Source organism: Passer domesticus, chromosome 9 (assembly GCF_036417665.1).
Source record: "Passer domesticus isolate bPasDom1 chromosome 9, bPasDom1.hap1, whole genome shotgun sequence".
NCBI lineage: Eukaryota > Metazoa > Chordata > Aves > Passeriformes > Passeridae > Passer > Passer domesticus.
Genome location: NC_087482.1, coordinates 8,628,796 through 8,648,619, shown reverse-complemented (window position 1 = coordinate 8,648,619; position 19,824 = coordinate 8,628,796). Strand labels below are relative to the sequence as shown.

The 19,824-nt window shown below is 56.6% G+C and overlaps 3 long non-coding RNA genes across 4 annotated transcripts; all 3 read right to left on the bottom strand.

Annotated features, from left to right (window-relative positions):
• Positions 1-2,552: 2,552 nt before the first annotated feature.
• On the bottom strand, positions 2,553-4,292 carry LOC135307118 (uncharacterized). Its single transcript, XR_010367848.1, has 3 exons — positions 4,190-4,292; positions 3,625-3,732; positions 2,553-2,969 (listed from the first exon to the last, which is right to left on the bottom strand). It is a non-coding gene; the product is annotated as an uncharacterized LOC135307118 (long non-coding RNA).
• Positions 4,293-4,928: 636 nt separating this feature from the next.
• LOC135307117 (uncharacterized) lies at positions 4,929-5,887 on the bottom strand. Of its 2 annotated transcripts, XR_010367847.1 has the most exons (4): positions 5,814-5,887; positions 5,654-5,725; positions 5,466-5,567; positions 4,929-5,045 (listed from the first exon to the last, which is right to left on the bottom strand). It is a non-coding gene; the product is annotated as an uncharacterized LOC135307117 (long non-coding RNA). The 2 variants fall into 2 exon arrangements; XR_010367846.1 differs by having other exon boundaries at positions 5,466-5,725.
• A 9,977-nt stretch (positions 5,888-15,864) lies between these two features.
• On the bottom strand, positions 15,865-16,664 carry LOC135307737 (uncharacterized). Its single transcript, XR_010368401.1, has 3 exons — positions 16,592-16,664; positions 16,403-16,504; positions 15,865-15,974 (listed from the first exon to the last, which is right to left on the bottom strand). It is a non-coding gene; the product is annotated as an uncharacterized LOC135307737 (long non-coding RNA).
• Positions 16,665-19,824: the final 3,160 nt, after the last annotated feature.

Sequence of the window (19,824 nt, the reverse complement as noted above, 5' to 3'; positions counted from 1 at the left end):
GTCATCTTCATGAGGCAATGCTTGTCAAAGTCACAGGTAAAGATCAGGAAAAATCCCAGGTAATTGGGGCTGGGCCAGTGCACTCCCTTGAGAAAACAGCTGCATCTCCTGATCTTCTCAGAGACTGGGAAATGGCAGGGGATCTCAGGCCCACAGTACAGTTGGGGCACCCTATCAGCTAATGCCAAATTCCATCCTGCAGAGGCTGGGCAGAAGCTGCAGCCAGGCCAGGTTGGGAAACAGCCCTGCAGGGCGTGAAAGCAGCAGCGGGGCAGCGAGGCTGCCATGGATCCCTTCCCGCTGTGCCGGGCACGGCGTGTCCAGGTGTGCAGCCAACGCCCCCGGCTGCTGAGTGCCAGGGGAAGCACGAGGGAAATGCACCCACCTTGTCCTCCGGGTGCTTCCTTCTGTGTTTGTGTCAGGAATTCATCTGACTCATGAGACATTTTGGCTGCAGTATCTTGGGTCTTTCCTTTTGGAGGACCTTAAGAGAAAGTAGTTCCATTTCCCAGGAATGGATCCCACAAACGCAGGGCTCAGCCTGTGCGGTCAGCAGGGACACACTACTCACCCCTGCCATGGGAGCTGGGTTGGGGCCAAGCATCCAGCCCTGGAGCTGGAGAAGTCCTCCCTGCAGACACACCTGTAACTCAACAGCCACAGAAGCTTCTGCCATCTCTGCTGATCTGCACGGGCACCACTGAGCCGCAGCAGCGGTGAGGGGATTGTGCAGGCCGAGGGCACACACGTGCATGGTTCTGTGCTGGCACCTGCAGCGCTGCCTCCCTGGACCAGCTTTGGGCTCTGAGCTGGCAGCTCTCCCAGGGGAAAGGCCTTGACCTACCCTCAGCATCTCCCAGAGCCTCAGTCCTGGATGTGGGGCCTTCACCGACAGGTTCAGCTGCAAAGAAAGGCAGGACAGAAGAGCTCCTGTGGCACTGCAGGAGATCCTCAGGCTGCCCACAAGGCTCAGCCCCGGGGCACAGCCCTGGGCCCGGCCCCTTCCCTCTCTGCTCTTCTCTGTGGCTGCACAGAGCACACGGAAGGACACACTGGCATTGCACACGGGAGGAAGACTGAAAGATCAATGCTCCTTCCTCCCAATGACAGCGATCCTGTGGGATCCCTCAGGGCTCCAGAAGGGAGCAGGGCAAGATTTTCAGAATCCTTCAGCCCTTAAATAATGTTAAGGGAAATGGCTTATGAGCGAGCTCTTGTCACATTGACACTGATTATTCTGTCAAGAAAGGCACACGGAGGAATAACCTCCAGCATCCTCCAGGAATTTCAAGCCATTTTCCAGCAGGGCTTCAAAAAAATCCAAGTCATGATTCCAGTCTAGAAGGGAGCAGAGATCAGAATGATCTCAGTGGCATTCTGGGATCCACTTCTGCCACAGAGAACTGGGCACTGCCAGGGGGTCGGCTAAGGCCGTGGGAGCCAGATGCGAATTGACATGCCCATAGTTGCACAGGGGCCTGGGGAGCTCTGGGCTGGCTCCTGGTCACTCTCCACACTCTTTCCCTGCCCTCAGCAACATCCCTGGGAGGGGTGGCTGGAGTAGCCCAGGGCCCCGGGGCTCTCTCCCTCACACACAGAGGAAATCCTCCCTAAAGCACGGGGGCAAACTGCAGCAGGCAGTGCCACCGCTATCCCTCCATCCCTCCCTCTGTCCCTCCTGCCCTCCTTCTGCGGCGACAGCTCCCAGATCCAAGAGCAAACAGCCAGGCCCTCTTAGGACACACTGGAGCCTTGCTCTCCCCCTCTGTCCTTTCCCCACCGTGGGCACCCTGTGCAGTCACTGCCAGGTTTCAGGACGTGTCTCCCATGGAGGGTCCCCAGCAGGAGTGCTCAGTACCCGAGTGCCCTGAGCCTGCTCGGGATAATTCCCCTGGGCTGTGCCGCTCTAGTCCAGGCTGTGCCCGCACTGCCAAGCAGCAGAGAGGGCAGCTCAAGCCTCAGCAGGGCTCAGGCCCAGAGGCACAGCAATTACCTCCTGTGCCTGTGCCTGGCATGGCCTCTCTTCCTGCAGCAGAGGCTGGCACAGAACCACTGCTTCCTCCGGCAAATGCTTCCTTCTGCACAGGCTCAAAATCCAATTCTGGAGAAAGGAAAGGCACAGCTGGATCAGGTGGAGTTGTTTCCATTTGGGAGGTGGCATCCTCAGGAGGCAATAGTTATCAAAAAAATTTATAAGGATCAGGAAAGGTCCACGGTCTTGGGTCTGGGCCAGAGCACTTCCTCCTCCAAATAGCTGTGTCTCCTGATCTGCTCAGAGACTGGGAAATCGCAGGAGATCTCAGGCCCATGGTGCAGTTTGGGCTGCCTGTCAGCTGATGCCCAATGCCTTCCTACAGAGGCTGGGCAGAAGCTGCAGCCAGGCCAGACTGGGAAACAGCCCTGCAGGGCGTGAAAGCAGCAGCGGGGCAGCGAGGCTACCATGGATCCCTTCCTGCTGTGCCGGGCATGGCGTGTCCAGATGTGCTGCCAAAGCCCCCGGCTGCTGACTCCCAGGGGAAGCATGAAGGAATTGCACCCACCTTGTCTTCTCTGCAGGGGTTCCTTCAGCATTTGCCACATGATTTCAAATGGGTTCTGGAATTTCTTGTCTGCCATGCCTTTGGTCGCTTCTGGTGGAGGACCTTAAGAGAAAGTAGTTCCATTTCCCAGGAATGGATCCCACAAAAGCAGGGCTCAGCCTGTGGGTCAGCAGGGACACACTACTCACCCCTGAGATGGGAGCTGGGCTTGAGTGCAGCATCCAAGGTAGCAGCTGGAGAAGCTGGAGAAGTCTTCCCTGTAGACACATCTGTAACAAAACAGCCCCAGCAGCTTCTGTCACCTGGTTCCTGCCCACTTGTCTACAATTCTTCCTTGGTGGCACACTTAGAACATACCTGTAGGAGGCTGCAAGGGCTTCAAAACTTTATTCATCCAAGCTGATGGAGAAGCCTTCCCAACACCCTCATCTAGAACGGAGCACAGATGAGAATACTTTCCAGGGTGTGCTGGGATCCCCTTCTGCCACAGAGAACTGGGCACTGCCAGGGAGTCGGGTAAGGCTATGGGAGCCAGATGTGAGTAGACATGGCCAAAGGTGCACAGGGGCCTGGGGAGCTCTGGGCTGGCTGCTGGCCACTCTCCACACTCTTTCCCTGCCCTCAGCAACATCCCTGGGAGGGGCGGCTGAAGCAGCGCAGGGCCCTGGGGCTCTCTCTTCACATACAAAAGAAATCCTCCCTAAAGCCCAGGGGAAAACTTGAGCAGGCAGTGCCACAGCTATCCCTCCCTCACTCCCTCCCTCCCTCCTGCCCTCCTTCTGCGGCGACAGCTCCCAGATCCCAAGGGCAAACAGCCAGGCCCTCTCAGGACACACTGGAGCCTTGCTCTCCCCCTCTGTCCTTTCCCCACCGTGGGCACCCTGTGCAGTCACTCCCACGTTTCAGGACATGTCTCCCCCAGAGGGTCCCCAGCAGGACTGCTCAGTGCCCGAGTGCCCTGAGCCTGCTCAGGATAATTTCCCTGGGCTGTGCCGCTCTAGTCCAGGCTGTGCCCGCACTGCCAAGCAGCAGAGAGGGCAGCTCAAGCCTCAGCAGGGCTCAGGCCCAGAGGCACAGCAATTACCTCCTGTGCCTGTGCCTGGCATGGCCTCCCTTCCTGCAGCAGAGGCTGGCACAGAACCACTGCTTCCTCCTGGAAGTGCTTCCTTCTGCACAGGCTCTCCTTTCATTTCTGGAGAATGGAGAAGAGACAGCTGGATCAGATGGAAACATTCCTGACTGGCAATGGGGATGGGACAATTTCAGGAGGCATCACTTGTGAAAGGAATGGATAAGGATCAGAAAACACCCAGGATTTTGGGACAACCCAAGGCTGCTTCCTTCCCCAAACAGCCCCAACATCTGATCTGCCTGGACACCAGGAAATTGCAGGGGATCTGAGGGTGGGCATGGCCTGTGGTGCAATTGGGGCTATCTGCCAGCTGATGCCAAATGCCTTCCTGCAGAGGCTGGGCAGAAGCTGCAGCCAGGCCAGGCTGGGAAACAGCCCTGCAGGGCGTGAAAGCAGCAGCGGGGCAGCGAGGCTGCCATGGATCCCTTCCCGCTGCGCCGGGCACGGCGTGTCCAGATGTGCAGCCAAAGCCCCCGGCTGCTGAGTCCCGGGGGAAGCATGAGGCAAATGCACCCACCTTGCCTTCTCTGCAGACATTCCTTCAGCATTTGCCACATGACTTCTAATGGGTCCTGGAATTTCTTGCCTGCCATGCCTTTGGTCTCTCCTGTCGTAGGACCTTAAGAGAAAGTAGTTTCATTTCCCAGGAATGGATCCCACAAAAGCAGGGCTCAGCCTGAGGGGTCAGCAGGGACACACTACTCACCCCTGCCATGGGAGCTGGGCTTTTGTGCAGCATCCAAGGTAGGAGTTGGTGAGGTCGTCCCTGCAGACACGCCTGTAACACAACAGCCACAGAAGCTTCTGTCACCTGGTTCTTACCAGTCAGTCAAACATTACGCCTTGTTGGGACAGTGAGAACATACCTGCAGAATGCTCAGACGGCTTCACAACTTCAGAGCGCCAGGCTAATGGAGAATCCTTCCCAGCCTCCCAGTCTGGAAGCAAGCCAAGATGAGAACTGTTTCCATTGTGTGCCAGGGCTGGCTCTGGCCTGGGCTGGCGGCAGGGCTCCCGCTCGGGGCTGCTCCTGTGCCTTGGGCCTCTGGGCACTCAGGGCCAGCTCCGCAGCAGCTGCAGCGCCAGGGACGTTGCTGCACCAGTCCCGTTTCCCCGGGGCTCTGAACCAGCTCCAGAGGCCTGGAAGCCGAGGCGCCTCCAGCTTTGGCTTCTGCCGGGCCGGGCAAGGGCAGGCCCTGGGGGAAGAGCTGCTGCCACACAGCCCCGGCCAGGCCTGAGCCCGGCACAGCAATTACCTGCTGTGCCTGTGCCCGTGTCTGGAATCGCCTTCCTTCCTGCAACAGGGGCTGGCACCAAAGATGGAGTGCTTCCTTCAAGAAATGCCAACTTCCACTGAAGCACTATGTCCAGCTCTTGAGAAAGGAAGGGAGACAGCTGCATCAGATGGGGCTGTTCCCCACTTGGGCGGTGGTAATATTTGTGAAATTTACGGAGCAGGAAAATGGCCAGATTACAGTGGCATGATGAGAGCACTTCCACCTCCTAACAGACACCCTTTTCCTAATCTTCAGGGCTGGATATTGTGGGGGATCTCAGGGTGTGTTCCAGTTTGGGCTGCCTGTCAGCTGATGCCAAACGCCTTCCTACAGAGGCTGGGCAGAAGCTGCAGCCAGGCCAGGCTGGGAAACAGCCCTGCAGGGCATGAAAGCAGCAGCGGGGCAGCGAGGCTGCCATGGATCCCTTCCCGCTGTGCCGGGCACGGCGTGTCCAGATGTGCAGCCAAAGCCCCTGGCTGCTGAGTCCCAGGGGAAGCATGAGGGAAATGCACCCACCTTGTCTTGTCTGCAGGGGTTCCTTCAGCTCTTGCCTCATCTGTTTGGATGGTTCCAGGGATATCTTATCTGTTGTATCTTGGATTTTTCCTGTTGGAGTACCTTAGAGAAAAATATTTCCATTTCCCTGGAATGGATCCTACAAAAGCAAGGCTCAGCCTGTGGGTCAGCAGGGACACACTACTCACTCCTGTGATGGGAGCTGGGCTTGAGTGCAACATCCAAGGAAGGAGCTGGAGAAGTCCTCCCTGTAGACACATCTGTAACACAACAGCCACAGAAGCTTCTGTCACCTGGTTCCTGCCCACTTGTCTACAATTCTTCCTTGGTGGCACGCTGACAACATACCTGCAGGAGGCTCCAAGGGCTTCAAAACTTTATTCATCCAAGCTGATGGAGAAGCCCTCCCAGACACCTCATCTAGAATGGAGCACAGATGAGAACATTTTCCAGGGTGTGTTGGGATCCCCTTCTGCCACAGAGAACTGGACACTGCAAGGGGGTCGGGTAAGGCTGTGGGAGCCAGATGTGAATAGACACGGCCAAAGGTGCACAGGGGCCTGGGGAGCTCTGGGCTGTCTCCTGGTCACTCTCCACACTCTTTCCCTGCCCTCAGCAACATCCCAGGGAGAGGTGGCTGGAGCAGCGCAGGGCCCCGGGGTTCTCTCCCTCAGACACAGGGGAAATCCTCTCTAAAACCCCGGGGAAAACTGCAGCAGGCAGTGACACAGGTATCCATTCCTCCCTCCCTCTGTCCCTCCTGCCCTCCTTCTGCGGCGACAGCTCCCAGGTCCCAAGGGCAAACAGCCAGGCCCTCTTAGGACACACTGGAGCCTTGCTCTCCCCCTCTGTCCTTTCCCCACCGTGGGCACCCCGTGCAGTTACTGCCAGGTTTCAGGACATGTCTCCCATGGAGGGACCCCAGCAGCACTGCTCAGTACCCGAGTGCCCTGAGCCTGCTCAGGATAATTCCCCTGGGCTGTGCCGCTCTAGTCCAGGCTGCGCCCGCACTGCCAAACAGCAGAGAGGGCAGCTCAAGCCTCAGCAGGGCTCAGGCCCAGAGGCACAGCAATTACCTCCTGTGCCTGTGCCTGGCATGGCCTCCCTTCCTTCAGCAGAGGCTGGCACAGAACCACTGCTTCCTCCGGGAAATGCTTCCATCTGCACAGGCTCTCCTTTCATTTCTGGAGAATGAAAAAAAGACAGCTGGATCAGATGGAAACATTCCTCATTGGGAATGAGCCATGGATCCCATCCCGCTGTGCCGGGAACCATGCGTTCAGATGTGCAGCCAATGCCCCCGGCTGCTGAGTCCCAGGGGAAGCATGAGGCAAATGCACCCACCTTGTCCTCCCTGCAGCATTTTCTTCAGCACTTGCCTCGTCTGTTTGGATGGTTCCAGGGATATCTTCTCTGTTGTGTCTTGCATCTTCCTCTTCGGAGGAACTTAGAGAAAAATATTTCCATTTCCCAGGAATGCATCCCACAAAAGCAGGGCTCAACTTGTGGGGTCAGCAGGGACACACTACTCACCCCTGCCATGGGGGCTGGTCTTGTTGGCAATAACCACCAAAGGACGTATGAATCTCCTCCCTGCAGACACACCTGTAACTCAACAGCCACAGAAGCTTCTGCCATCTCTGCTGATCTGCACGGGAACCACTGAGCCGCAGCAGCGGTGAGGGGATCGTGCAGGGCGCGGGCACACACGTGCATGGTTCTGTGCTGGCACCTGCAGCGCTGCCTCCCTGGCCCAGCTTTGGGCTCTGAGCTGGCAGCTCTCCCAGGGGAAAGGCCTTGACCTACCCTCAGCATCTCCCAGAGCCTCAGTCCTGGATGTGGGGCCTTCACTGACAGGTTCAGCTGCAATGAAAGGCAGGACAGAAGAGCTCCTGTGGCACTGCAGGAGATCCTCAGGCTGCCCACAAGGCTCAGCCCCAGGGCAGAGCTCTGGGCCCGGCCTCTTCCCTCTCTGCTCTTCTCTGTGACTGCACAGAGCACACGAAAGGACACACTGGCATTGCACACGGGAGGAAGATTGAAAGCTAAATGCTCCTTCCTCCCAATGACAGTGATCCTGTGGGAGCCCTCAGGGCTCCAGAAGGGAACAGGGCAAGGTTTCCAGATTCTTTCAACCTTAAGATTATGTTAAGGGAAATGGTTTGTAAGTGAGCTTTTGTTGCATTAACCCTGATTATTCACTCAGGAAAGACAGAATGAAAACTTGCCTCCAGCATCCTCCAGGAACTTCAAACCATGCTTCATCAGGACTTCCTGAAAACCCATGTCACGATTCCAGTCTAGAAGGGAGCAGAGATCAGAACCATTTCCATGGTGTGCTGGGATCCCCTTCTGCCACAGGAGACTGGGCAATGCAGGAGTGTTGGGTAAGGCTGTGGGAGCCAGATGTGAATGGAGATGTCCAAAGCTGCACAGGGGCCTGGGGAGCTCTGGGCTGGCTCCTGGTCACTCTCCAACCTCTTTGCAGGCCCTTTGCAACATCTCTGGAGTGGTGGCTGGAGTAGCCTAGGGCCCGTGGGGTCTCTCTCCCTCCCACAGAGGAAACTCTCCCTAAAGCCCTGGGCAAAACCATCCCCAGCGCTTCCCAGGGAGCAGGGAGCGCTGTCCCGGGAAAGGGCAGCCAGGCTGCCGGCTCACCTGCTCGCCGAGCTTGCAGCGGAGCAGCCTGGGCAGCCCTGGCAGGCAGGGCCACGGCCAGGAGCAGCAGGAGTAGGAGGTGCAGAGCAAGGGCCATGGTGCCTTGTCCTCCGCCAGTCCCGCAGCTCTTGCTGCCACCGCTGTCCCGACACTGCTGTCCCAACGTCAGCACCGCTGCTGCCACCGCCGCTGCTGCCGCAACAGTTGTGCTCAGGGACTGACTGCTGGCTCCCTGTGCTGCTGTGCAACCACGGGGTCTGGCACCTCTGTGACCTCAGGGCCTGCTGAGAGCTCAGCCTGCTGTGACCCCAGAGCCCTGCTGTGACCTCATGGCCTCAGCTGTACCCCCAGAGTGTGCGCCTGTCTGCATGAATGGACTGCCCTGACTGTAAATGTTTTGCTTCATCAAAGGGCCATTGCTCAGCAAAACCTTTCTTTTGCCTGCTGACATTGCTGGTCAGGCTGCGTCCCTCAAGATGCTCTTATTGTTGCAGTTCAAATTTATTTTATTGATTCCATTTCAAGTCTTGTTTAAGGGCTCTGTTGTGCCCCCATGTTTTTCCTGAGTTGGTTCACCTGTGGGTTTTACCCTCCCTCCAAACTGTCCCTCGTGCCCTTCCCCACCCCTTGTTCCAGCTCTTTCCCTGCCTCTCAAGGCAACCCAGCCCCTTGGTTCCCCAACCTTTGGGCAATCCCTGACTGCAACTCCCCTTTGGAATTCCCCTACTCCTGGAAGCCCCATTGGCCCTTGTGACCCATCCTCTCCACCCTCCTACCCCAATTGGCCCCAGACACTTGATGTAATCCCCTCACTCCTCTCCTGAGCATTCCCTATTGGTTCATTGTTTGCATCCACCCCATGACTTGTATGTGTACAAAACCCCTTGGGCAGTACAGCTAGGGGCTTCTCATCCTGTTCTCTTCACCTGGACTAAGGTGTTCCTTGCGGAACCTGAAGACAGGGAGCCTCCTCCTTTCTCCTGTGCTTCGTCCCTGTCGTGGCTTGTGTCTGGCACTGGAGAGCAAGTGGCACTAAAGGCTCTGCCTCTGGTAAATGCCCATAGCGAGGCAGTTCCTGACTCCTGCCGTAGTGCCGGAGTTCTAAGAGCTAGCCCAGGTTCCAGCACTCACTTCACTAATGTACCGAATGCCCCTTCTTCAGTGCCTGCTCTGGTGCTCTGCCATCTCACACAGCAGAGTGTGATTCACATACTGCAGCCCAGAGTCAGGTTGTTGCAACATTGAAATAGGTGTGGTTGGCAGGATGGCTGGGCATAAATCACTACAGAACTAAAGCAAATGCATGCACGGTCCCAGGCTGGACTTGAATAGGCACAGGAATTATGGAAAGATGAGGACAAGATAGCAGAGAACAATGGAAAAACCAGCTGAAAAGGAGGACATGCTAAAGGAGTTATTTGTGCACATTTGGGGCTATATTTTTCTTGGGTGCAAAACAAAATCAAAAGCTCATAAATGCCCAAAAGATGAGAACTGTGTGTGGTAAATAGATATGATTCATGCTGACAAATTTGAAAGAGTAATCAATATTAATAAAGTAATTAATATTTGGAAATAATAAAACAGTTAAAGGTGTAATGCCAAGCAAGAAAGGGAATGGAGGGTTTATCCCTCTCCCCACCGTTTTCCTGCAGCTGTTCAGAACAGGAAGAAGCAAGAGATAACAATGACTGAATTTAGTTGGAAGAGAGGAGAATTTGGTTGGACACCAGGAAAATGTTGATTATATGAGATCCACTGCTTTAATGTTAGAACACAATATTGGCTTATACTGTAGCAGCTTGGTGCGCATGTGTAATCCAAAAGGTGAACTCCAGGACGTGGAGGAAGAGGAGAGGCTTTCCTCAAAGAAGATCCCCAAAGAGTGGTACAACTTACTTAAAGAAGTGTGGAGCATGAGTGGTAAAGGTGATGATGAGGGCGGTGATACAAGTGTGACGAATCAAAAATGGGAGGAGATGGTAATGGCATACAGCATAAAAAGGGGAATTTTGTCTTGACAAGCTAGTCCGTGAGGTGACGGGGGGTCCAAAAGCCCTGCACTCCATACCCCACACATACCCCGCATGGTTAGTTTTGCTTATACGCTATTATCAGGACCAAATTATTTGTAATTTAAACCAAATTATATAGTCAGTGTTTCGAGTTTATTCAATTGTATATATATTAAGCGACATAATTAAAATTGCGGTTTTATTTAATTTTGTTTGGGTTTGTTTTTTTGGTTTTTTTGATTGGAAAATTTGGCAAATATAACATGTGGAATGTCCTCCACAGCAGAGTGTCAGACCTCTGGATCTTTTTAAACAATTTTATCAAGGTGGAACTGTGGCAGCTTCAGCTGGTGCCTCTGGAGGACCTTGAACAAAGAACCCCTGAGCTTTTCTACCCTTCCAGGTGAAGTGTGATAGTCTGGGGTCTTGCTGCTGTGTCCGAGTGCCGGGCCACTGGCTGGCACCACAGGTCCCCAGACCCTCTGCTGAGGCATCCCTCTCTTAGAGTCAAGTTTAGTCTGTCACATTTGGCTTTTCTCTCTGATCCACCGCCAGGACCAAAGATCACACGGTCATGAGGATGTAAAAATGCCTGTGCCTTCTGGAACATTGCTGTTGCGTGACAGCCCTGCAGGCAGAGCAGGCAGCTGTAGGGACACTGACTCATTTCCCTGGTGCCAGCCGTGCTGCATCCATCGAGCTGCTGGGTGTTGGTGCTCGTTGGGACGCGGCCCGGCCCGGCACCACGGGAGTTACGAAGGGTCTTGAAGAAATCCCCACGCATTAAAGCAGATGATTTAGCCTGGGATTTTAAGTTGTTTCTCAGTTAACCTTGTAAAAGGCCAAAACAAGTCTCCTATGAATTCTGTCCCTGTCAAGTTCAGTTCTGCCCCGAAAGCCCCTCAGCATTCTCAGGGCAGTGGCAGGAGCCGGGTGCTGGCCCGTAGCCCCGCTGGCCGGGGAGAGCACGGCCCAGAGCGAGCCCCTGCTGCCCGGGATGGCCACAGGCCTGGGGGAGCCTGGCGGGCAACGCCAGGGCCCTGTCCAGGGCTCCTGGGGCTCCTCTGGCACCTGTTCCGTCCCCTCGGGCGTTGAGCGGTGCCCGTCCCGCGGGGCTGTCTGTGCCCGGCCCCAAAAGAGGCAGGGCCAAGGCTGTGGCCCCTGGGCTGGCAGTGCCGCCTGCCCGGGCTCAGCACCGCCCGTGCCGTGCCGGCGCAGCGTGACCCGGCGGGGCAGCTCCGCCTTGGCGCCTCACCACCGCCATCCCGGCACGGCGGCTGGCCCTGGGCCACGGCAGCCCCGAGCCGCACGGGCCCGGGAGGGACTGCCGGAGGTCCCCGTCCCCTGCGTGCCTCAGCAGACACTCCAGCCCCACTGCATGCAGCAGGAAGGACACAAAGCGCCTGCACGCTTACGAGAGTCCACAGCCCTTTCTACATGTGAAATGAGACCCCAGAACCCCAACATGTGCCTCAGGAGAGATCCCAGCTCCCTGCACACCTTGGGAGAGATCCCAAACCATCTGCATGCCTCACACAGGATTCCAAATCCCTTGCATGACTTGAAGTGGACCCCAGTGTCCTCCATGCCTCAGAGGAAACCTAAAATATCCCTGGGTGTGCCGCAAGGGACCCCAGCCCCTCGTGCACCTTAGGGGGACTCCAAAGCCCCCACGTGCCTTACAGGGAAGTCCAGGCCAGCTACGCCGAGTGTTTCGACCTGGAAATCAAGCCTGGTTGCACCTGGGTTGTTGTGTCTCTGGGGCTGCTCACCAGCCCTGTCGAACCCCAAGGCCACACAGCCCTTCCCTTCCCTTCCCTTCCCTTCCCTTCCCTTCCCTTCCCTTCCCTTCCCTTCCCTTCCCTTCCCTTCCCTTCCCTTCCCTTCCCTTCCCTTCCCTTCCCTTCCCTTCCCTTCCCTTCCCTTCCCTTCCCTTCCCTTCCCTTCCCTTCCCTTCCCTTCCCTTCCCTTCCCTTCCCTTCCCTTCCCTTCCCTTCCCTTCCTTCTGGCCCTGGCTGAGAGCAGCAGACCCTGTGCAGCACCCTGCATTGGTGATGGCCCATCAATTAGGTCCTATCAAGTGTGTGTTAATTAGGGAGGAGCTTTGTTTTGCCTGCTGACATTGCTGGTCAGGCTGTGTCCCTGGAGATACTCTTGATGGCTTCCCTCTTTTCCTGGGCATGGCACTGGAGGAGGTCTGGGCCCAGATGATCCCACGGAAGGAAATGTCCCTCAGCCCAGGGACGCTCAGCATGGGCTGCCCCATCCCCTCGGGGCCCCACCGCTGGTCACAGTGAAGCCATATGCTAAATAAATAGACTCCACTGTCGCCCTGGTTTTTAATGTTCTTCTAAGCCTTCTGATGTTTACATTCTTGTAGCAAACTTTCCCAAACACTTTATGTAAATAACTTATTGTTTTGCATTCTTTTCTGCAGAGGAGAAATTTGATGGACTGTTGGTTTGTCCAGTGTCATTGGAGAGGTGGCACTTTCACCCTCCAATCCACTGTCACTTTTGGAAATCTGTAAATGTTGGAGTCAGAAATTCAACTGCCCTCTTTTTTACCTTGGAGAGATGCGTGTCTGCGTTGTGTTATTTCATGTCCTACAGCGGCACTCCACAACCTGATGTAGTTGTGAAGTGGGTATGCGTGTCAGGGCCTGGCACAAGCGAGATGGCTCTCGTGAAAACTTGTGCCCCGAGCCCTGGACTGAGCCACATCTTTGTTCACAAACATGTTCCATATGCAATACCTTACACAATCTCGCCATGCACATTCAACCCCTGGCCCTGCCTGTCCTCCCCTCACATGGCGATGAGATCCACGGCCTTCTGGGCACGCGTTGTTTCCTGTGGTGGTCACACTGGGGTCTTTGGTGGTCTCTGAGGTCGAAGGCTGTGGTCTTCCTCATGACTGAACTTTTGAACTTTTCTCCTTTGTGCATGCACTGTGGTCCCCTGGTGCTTATCTGAGTAGGTCTGTTGGTTTGGATCAGCTTGGAGACAGAGGAGCTCCTTAGTCTAGGCTACCTGCATTCCCTGGTCTTCTCCTGGCCTTATGAGTAAAACAGTTATCTGTAGCTATGATATTTTATTAAAAATCCTTTCCTGGGATTTTTCCCCTCATGAGGAGCTGAGGGCCTCAGGAAAGAAATGTAAACAATAACTGTCTGCTGCTGTGGAATGCAACAGGTGCATCTTCCATTGGTCCATGTGGTTTGTTTTCACTTGATGACCAATCACAGCCAACTGTGTTGAGCCTGTGAGCGTCCCAAAACCTCCATTTCAACAGCAGCCCCGGCCTGGCTTCTGCCTGCCCACACCGTGGGCATCCACAGCTCCTCCTGGGCATGGAGCTCAGTGCTGGTGCTGGGTGGGCTTTGCTGCTGCTGCCACCTGGACACTGATGTATTCTAATGCCATCCTCAAGAGCTGCTGAAACCAGGAGGGGCATTGTTTCTTCCTCATCTCCTGTTAATGGGCCCATCAATGTCTTGCCACATGACTCAGAGATAACTCCCTCCCAGAGCCATTTCTGTTTCATGGCTAATCAAGGACCCACAGCATGAGGCAGATTGATATCAGCCCACTGTGAGATGCTCTGCCCATGGGGGAGGAGCTAAGCATCCCCAGCTGGATATAATCTGGGTTTTGGGACACAACAAGCAGTCTTTCCACTGGATTCCCAGAGGAACCGCCGCCCTTACCCACTGCTTTTCCAGAGGATGAGAGCTACCAGATTGTTTCTACAGGATCACCACTTCCACAAGTCCATTTCATCTGGACTGCTACCACCACCCTAACTAGCAGGGTGTCAGCAGGCTGTATTCTGACTCTGTCAGTGGTTTTTCTTTTCTATTATTGCATGTGTTTTGATTTTTTTCCCTTTTTCTAATAAATTGTATTTCTGACTTGGAGTCTCTCACTGGTTTTGCTTTCCAACCAGAACAAAGATCCTTCTCTTTATTTCAACAGAAGAATAGGCCATTGCCTAACCTGCAAGCCCGGGGGGTGGGGGGGGTGTCACCTTCAGTGATTCCTAGAGGGAAAGGCAAGGGGGCTCAGGGGCAGAGGAAGGGATGTGTTTGTCTCAGGAAGGGCTGGAGGGTGCTGGGCTGGTCCTGGGGTCCCTAGAGGTACTCGAGTTGGCTGGGATGGGACAGACAAAGATAAAAAAAGGGATGAAGGCAGCTTGGGGAGGCCCATGGGGAGAGCAGGTGGAAGTGGGATCTACAGGGTAAAAGGAGGTTCCCTCGTAGACTGTTGTTCTGGGGTCCTCTTCGCAGAACACTTGAGAGGGCTGTCCGGGCCGTTACTGCTGCTGGAGGAGCTGCCCACGCTTTCTGGGTGTGAGGTGCAGCCACCGTCTTCCAACTCCTGTCCCGAGGTGCTCCTGTGCAGAGAGGAGGTGGCTGAGGCCCCAGCTGCCAGTGGCACACAGGGACCCTCGTGCACAGCTGGGCCCAGAGCTGGCAAGGCTCCCCAGCATGGCTGGAGCTGCTGGCACAGCTGGGCCCAGCTGGACAGCTGCCCCTCAAGGCCCCGGCCAGCAGGTAACGGCTCTGGGCAGGGTCCTTGGCCAGGAGCGGGCCCCAGAGCGCCTCTGCCTTTCAAGGGCAATCTCGGCCCTGCTCTTTCTCCTCCCCACCTGCCTCTGCCTCTGCCCTGTGCTCCTGGGGCTGCTCTTGGCCAGGCAGCCTCAGTGGGAGCCAGCACTGGCTGCAGCCCCAGCGGGGCCCCCAGGACAAGGCCCAGCAATTGAGAGGCCAATGGAAGCACTGGGCAGCAGCAGAACCCTCAGCAGAGTTATTTGGACAATCATGGACTGGCCACAAACCCACTGCAGCCTCAATGGGAATGTTCCCTGTCCACGCTGGATTTTGAAAAGAAGCTGTTGGAGGGGGCAGGCAATAAAACACTCACTGTTTTCTGTTCCAGGAATACCAGATTCCAATGCAGAACAACAAGAAGACAAGCTCCAAACAAAGCACGCCTGCCAGTAACCCTAGCCAGCAGCCTGTTCCCTGACAGAAACCCCTTCCGAGGCCATCCTGAGCATTGGGAACAGGTCTTGTGGTGCCAGCTGCATCTGAGGGAGCAATGGGGAGCGTGAGCCCGTGCTGTGCTGCACTGCTGAGCTGGCAGCACGCTGGATACGGGCAGGACGTTCTCTGTTTCCCCCAGAGCTGGGGCCTGCAGGCACCTTGCCGGCCCTTGGCACAGGCTGTGCCAGCCAACAAAGCCCAGCAGGCCGGGAGGAGAGCCCGGGGGCAGCGCAGCTGCTTGGGCAGTGGCTGCTGCCAGGGACACGAGCCAAAGCCATCCCTGAGCAGCCACTGCCACCCCTGGCCCTCCCTGCCCCGTGACAGCTCCCCCAGCCCCAGGGGACAGGCTCAGGCCCTGTCAGGAGCCAGCGCAGCCCCTGCCCAGTCGGGAGCCAGGGCTGGCTCTGGCCCTGGGCTGGCGGCAGGGCTCCCGCTCGGGGCTGCTCCTGTGCCTTGGGCCTCTGGGCACTCAGGGCCAGCTCCGCAGCAGCTGCAGCGCCAGGGACGTTGCTGCACCAGTCCCGTTTCCCCGGGGCTCTGAACGAGCTCCAGAGGCCTGGAAGCCGAGGCGCCTCCAGCTTTGGCTGCTGCCGGGCCGGGCAAGGGCAGGCCCTGGGGGAAGAGCTGCTGCCACACAGCCCCGGCCAGGGCTGAGCCCGGCACAGCAATTACCTGCTGTGCCTGTGCCCGTGTCTGCCATCGCCTTCCTTCCTGCAGCAGTGGCTCGCACCAAAGATGGAGTGCTTCCTTCAGGAATTGCCACCTTCCACTGAAGCTCTATGTCAATCTCTTGACAAAGGAAGGGAGACAGCTGCATCAGACGGAGCTCTTCCCCACTTGGGCGGTGGCATCAGAGGGAATATTTGTGAAATTTATGGAGCTGGAAAATGGCCAGGTTACAGTGGCATGATGAGAGCACTTCCAGCTCCAAAGAGCCACCCTTTCCGAATCTGCAGGGCTGGATATAGTGGGGGATCTCAGGGTGTGTTACAGTTTGGGCTGCCTGTCAGCTGATGCCAAATGCCTTCCTGCAGAGGCTGGGCAGAAGCTGCAGCCAGGCCAGGCTGGGAAACAGCCCTGCAGGGCGTGAAAGCAGCGGCGGGGCAGCGAGGCTGCCATGCATTCCTTCCCGCCGTGCCGGGCACGGCGTGTCCAGATGTGCAGCCAAAGCTCCTGGCTGCTGAGTCCCAGGGGAAGCATGAGGGAAATGCACCCACCTTGTCCTCCCTGCCGCATTTCCTTCAGCTCTTGCTCCGTCTGTTTGGGTGGTTCCAGGGATATCTTGTCTCTTGTGTCTTGGATCTTCCCTGTCAGAGGAACTTAGAGAAAAATACATCCATTTCCCAGGAATGGATCCCACAAAAGCAGGGCTCAGCCTGTGGGGTCAGCAGGGTCACACTACTCACCCCTGCCATGGGAGCTGGGTTGGGGACAAGCATCCAACCCTGGAGCTGGAGAAGTCCTCCCCGCAGACACACCTGTAACTCAAAAGCCACAGAAGCTTCTGCCATCTCTGCTGATCTGCACGGGCACCACTGAGCCGCAGCAGCGGTGAGGGGATCGTGCAGGGCGCGGGCACACACGTGCATGGTTCTGTGCTGGCACCTGCAGCGCTGCCTCCCTGGCCCAGCTTTGGCCTCTGAGCTGGCAGCTCTCCCAGGGGAAAGGCCTTGACCTACCCTCAGCATCTCCCAGAGCCTCAGTCCTGGATGTGGGGCCTTCACCGGCAGGTTCAGCTGCAAAGAAAGGCAGGACAGAAGAGCTCCTGTGGCACTGCAGGAGATCCTCAGGCTGCCCACAAGGCTCAGCCCCGGGGCACAGCCCTGGGCCCGGCCCCTTCCCTATCTGCTCTTCTCTGTGGCTGCACAGAGCACACGGAAGGACACACTGGCACAGTACACGGGAGGAGGACTGAAAGATCAATGCTCCTTCCTCCCACTGACAGCGATCCTGTGGAATCCCTCAGGGATGCAGAAAGGAGCAGGGAAAGATTCTCAGAATCCTTCAGCCCTTACATAATGTTAAGGGAAATGGTTTATAAATGAGCTTTTGTTGCATTGATCCTGATTATTCACTCAGGAAAGGCAGAATGAAAACTTGCTTCCAGCATCCTCCAGGAACTTCAAACCATCCTTCATCAGGACTTCCTGAAAACCCATGTCACGATTCCAGTCTAAAAGGGAGCAGAGATCACAACCATATCTGTGGCATGCTGGGAACCCCTAATGCTACAGGCAAAAGGGCACTGCAAGGGGGTCGGGTAAGTTTATGGGACCCAGATGGGAATGGACATGGCCAAAGCTGCCCAGGGGTCTGGGGAGCTCTGGGCTGGCTCCTGATCACTCTCCACACTCTTTCCCTGCCCTCAGCAACATCCCTGGGAGGGGTGGCTGGAGTAACCCAGGGCCCTGGGGCTCTCTCCCTCAAACTCACAGAAAATCCTCCCTAAAGCCCTGGGGTAACTGCAGCAGGGAGTGCCACAGCTATCCATCCCTCCCTCCTACACTCCCTCCTCCCCTCCTTCTGCTGGGACAGCTCCCAGATCCCAAGGGCAAACAGCCAGGCCCTCTCAGGACACACTGCAGCCTTGCTCTCCCCCTCTGTCCTTTCCCCACCGTGGGCACCCCGTGCAGTCGCTGCCAGGTTTCAGGACATGTCTACCATGGAGGGACCCCAGCAGGACTGCTCAGTGCCCTGAGCCTGCTCGGGATAATTCCCCCGGGCTGTGCTGCTCTAGTCCAGGCTGTGCCCGCACTGCCAAGCAGCAGAGAGGGCAGCTCAAGCCTCAGCAGGGCTCAGGCCCAGAGGCACAGCAATTACCTCCTGTGCCTGTGCCGGGCATGGCCTCCCTTCCTGCAGCAGAGGCTGCCACGAAGCCCCTGCTTCCTCCAGGAAATGCTTCTTTCTCCACAGGCTCTCCTTTCATTTCTGGAGAATGGAAAAGAGACAGCTGGATCAGATGGAAACATTCCTCACTGGGAATGGGGAAGGTGAGGCATCACTTGTGAAAGGAATGGATAAGGATCAGAAAACACCCAGGATTTTGGGACAACCCAAGGCTGCTTCCTTCCTCAAACAGCCCCAACATCTGATCTGCCTGGACATCAGGAAATTGCAGGGGATCTGAGGGTGGGCATGGACTGTGGTGCAACTGGGGCTGTCTGTCAGCTGATGCCAAATGCCTTCCTGCAGAGGCTGGGCAGAACCTGCCGCAAGGCCAGGCTGGCAAACAGCCCTGCAGGGTGTGAAAGCAGCAGGGGGGCAGCGAGGCTGCCATGGATCCCTTCCTGCTGTGCCGGGCACGACGTGTCCAGATGTGCAGCCAAAGCCCCCGGCTGCTGAGTCCCAGGGGCAGCATGAGGGAAATGCACCCACCTTCTCTTCTCTGCAGACATTCCTTCAGCATTTGCCACATGATTTCTAATGGGTCCTGGAATTTCTTGCCTGCCATGTCTTTGGTCTCTTCTGGTGGAGGACCCTAAGAGAAAGTAGTACCATTTCCCAGGAATGGACCCCACAAAAGCAGGGCTCAGCCTGAGGGGTCAGCAGGGACACACTACTCACCCCTGCCATGGGAGCTGGCCTTTTGTGCAGCATCCAAGGTAGGAGTTGGTGAGGTCGTCCCTGCAGACACGCCTGTAACACAACAGCCACAGAAGCTTCTGTCACCTGGTTCTTACCAATCAGTCAAACATTACGCCTTGGTGGGAGAGTGAGAACATACCTGCAGAATGCCCAGAGGGCTTCACAACTTCAGAGCGCCAGGCTAATGGAGAATTCTTCCCAGCATCCCAGTCTGGAAGCAAACCAAGATGAGAACTGTTTCCATTGTGTGCCAGGGCTGGCTCTGGCCCTGGGCTGGCGGCAGGGCTCCCGCTCGGGGCTGCTCCTGTGCCTTGGGCCTCTGGGCACTCAGGGCCAGCTCCGCAGCAGCTGCAGCGCCAGGGACGTTGCTGCACCAGTCCCGTTTCCCCGGGGCTCTGAACCAGCTCCAGAGGCCTGGAAGCCGTGGCGCCTCCAGCTTTGGCTGCTGCCGGGCCGGGCAAGGGCAGGCCCTGGGGGAAGAGCTGCTGCCACACAGCCCCGGCCAGGGCTGAGACCGGCACAGCAATTACCTGCTGTGCCTGTGCCCGTGTCTGCCATCGCCTTCCTTCCTGCAGCAGGGGCTGGCACCGAAGATGGAGTGCTTCCTTCAAGAAATGCCACCTTCCACTGAAGCTCTATGTCCATCTCTTGACAAAGGAAAGGAGACAGCTGCATCAGATGGAGCTGTTTCCCACTTGGGTGGTGGCATCAGAGGTAATATTTGTGAAATTTATGGAGCAGGAAAATGGCCAGGTTATAGTGGCATGATGAGAGCACTTCCACCTCCAAACAGCCACCCTTTTCCTAATCTGCAGGGCTGGATATAGTGGGGGATCTCAGGGTGTGTTACAGTTTGGGCATGGCCTGTCAGCTGATGCCAAATAACTTCCTACAGAGGCTGGGCAGAAGCTGCAACCAGGCCAGGCTGGGAAACAGCCCTGCAGGGCGTGAAAGCAGCAGCGGGGCAGCGAGGCTGCCATGGATCCCTTCCCACTGTGCCAGGCACGGCGTGTCCAGATGTGCAGCCAAAGCCCCCGGCTGCTGACTCCCAGGG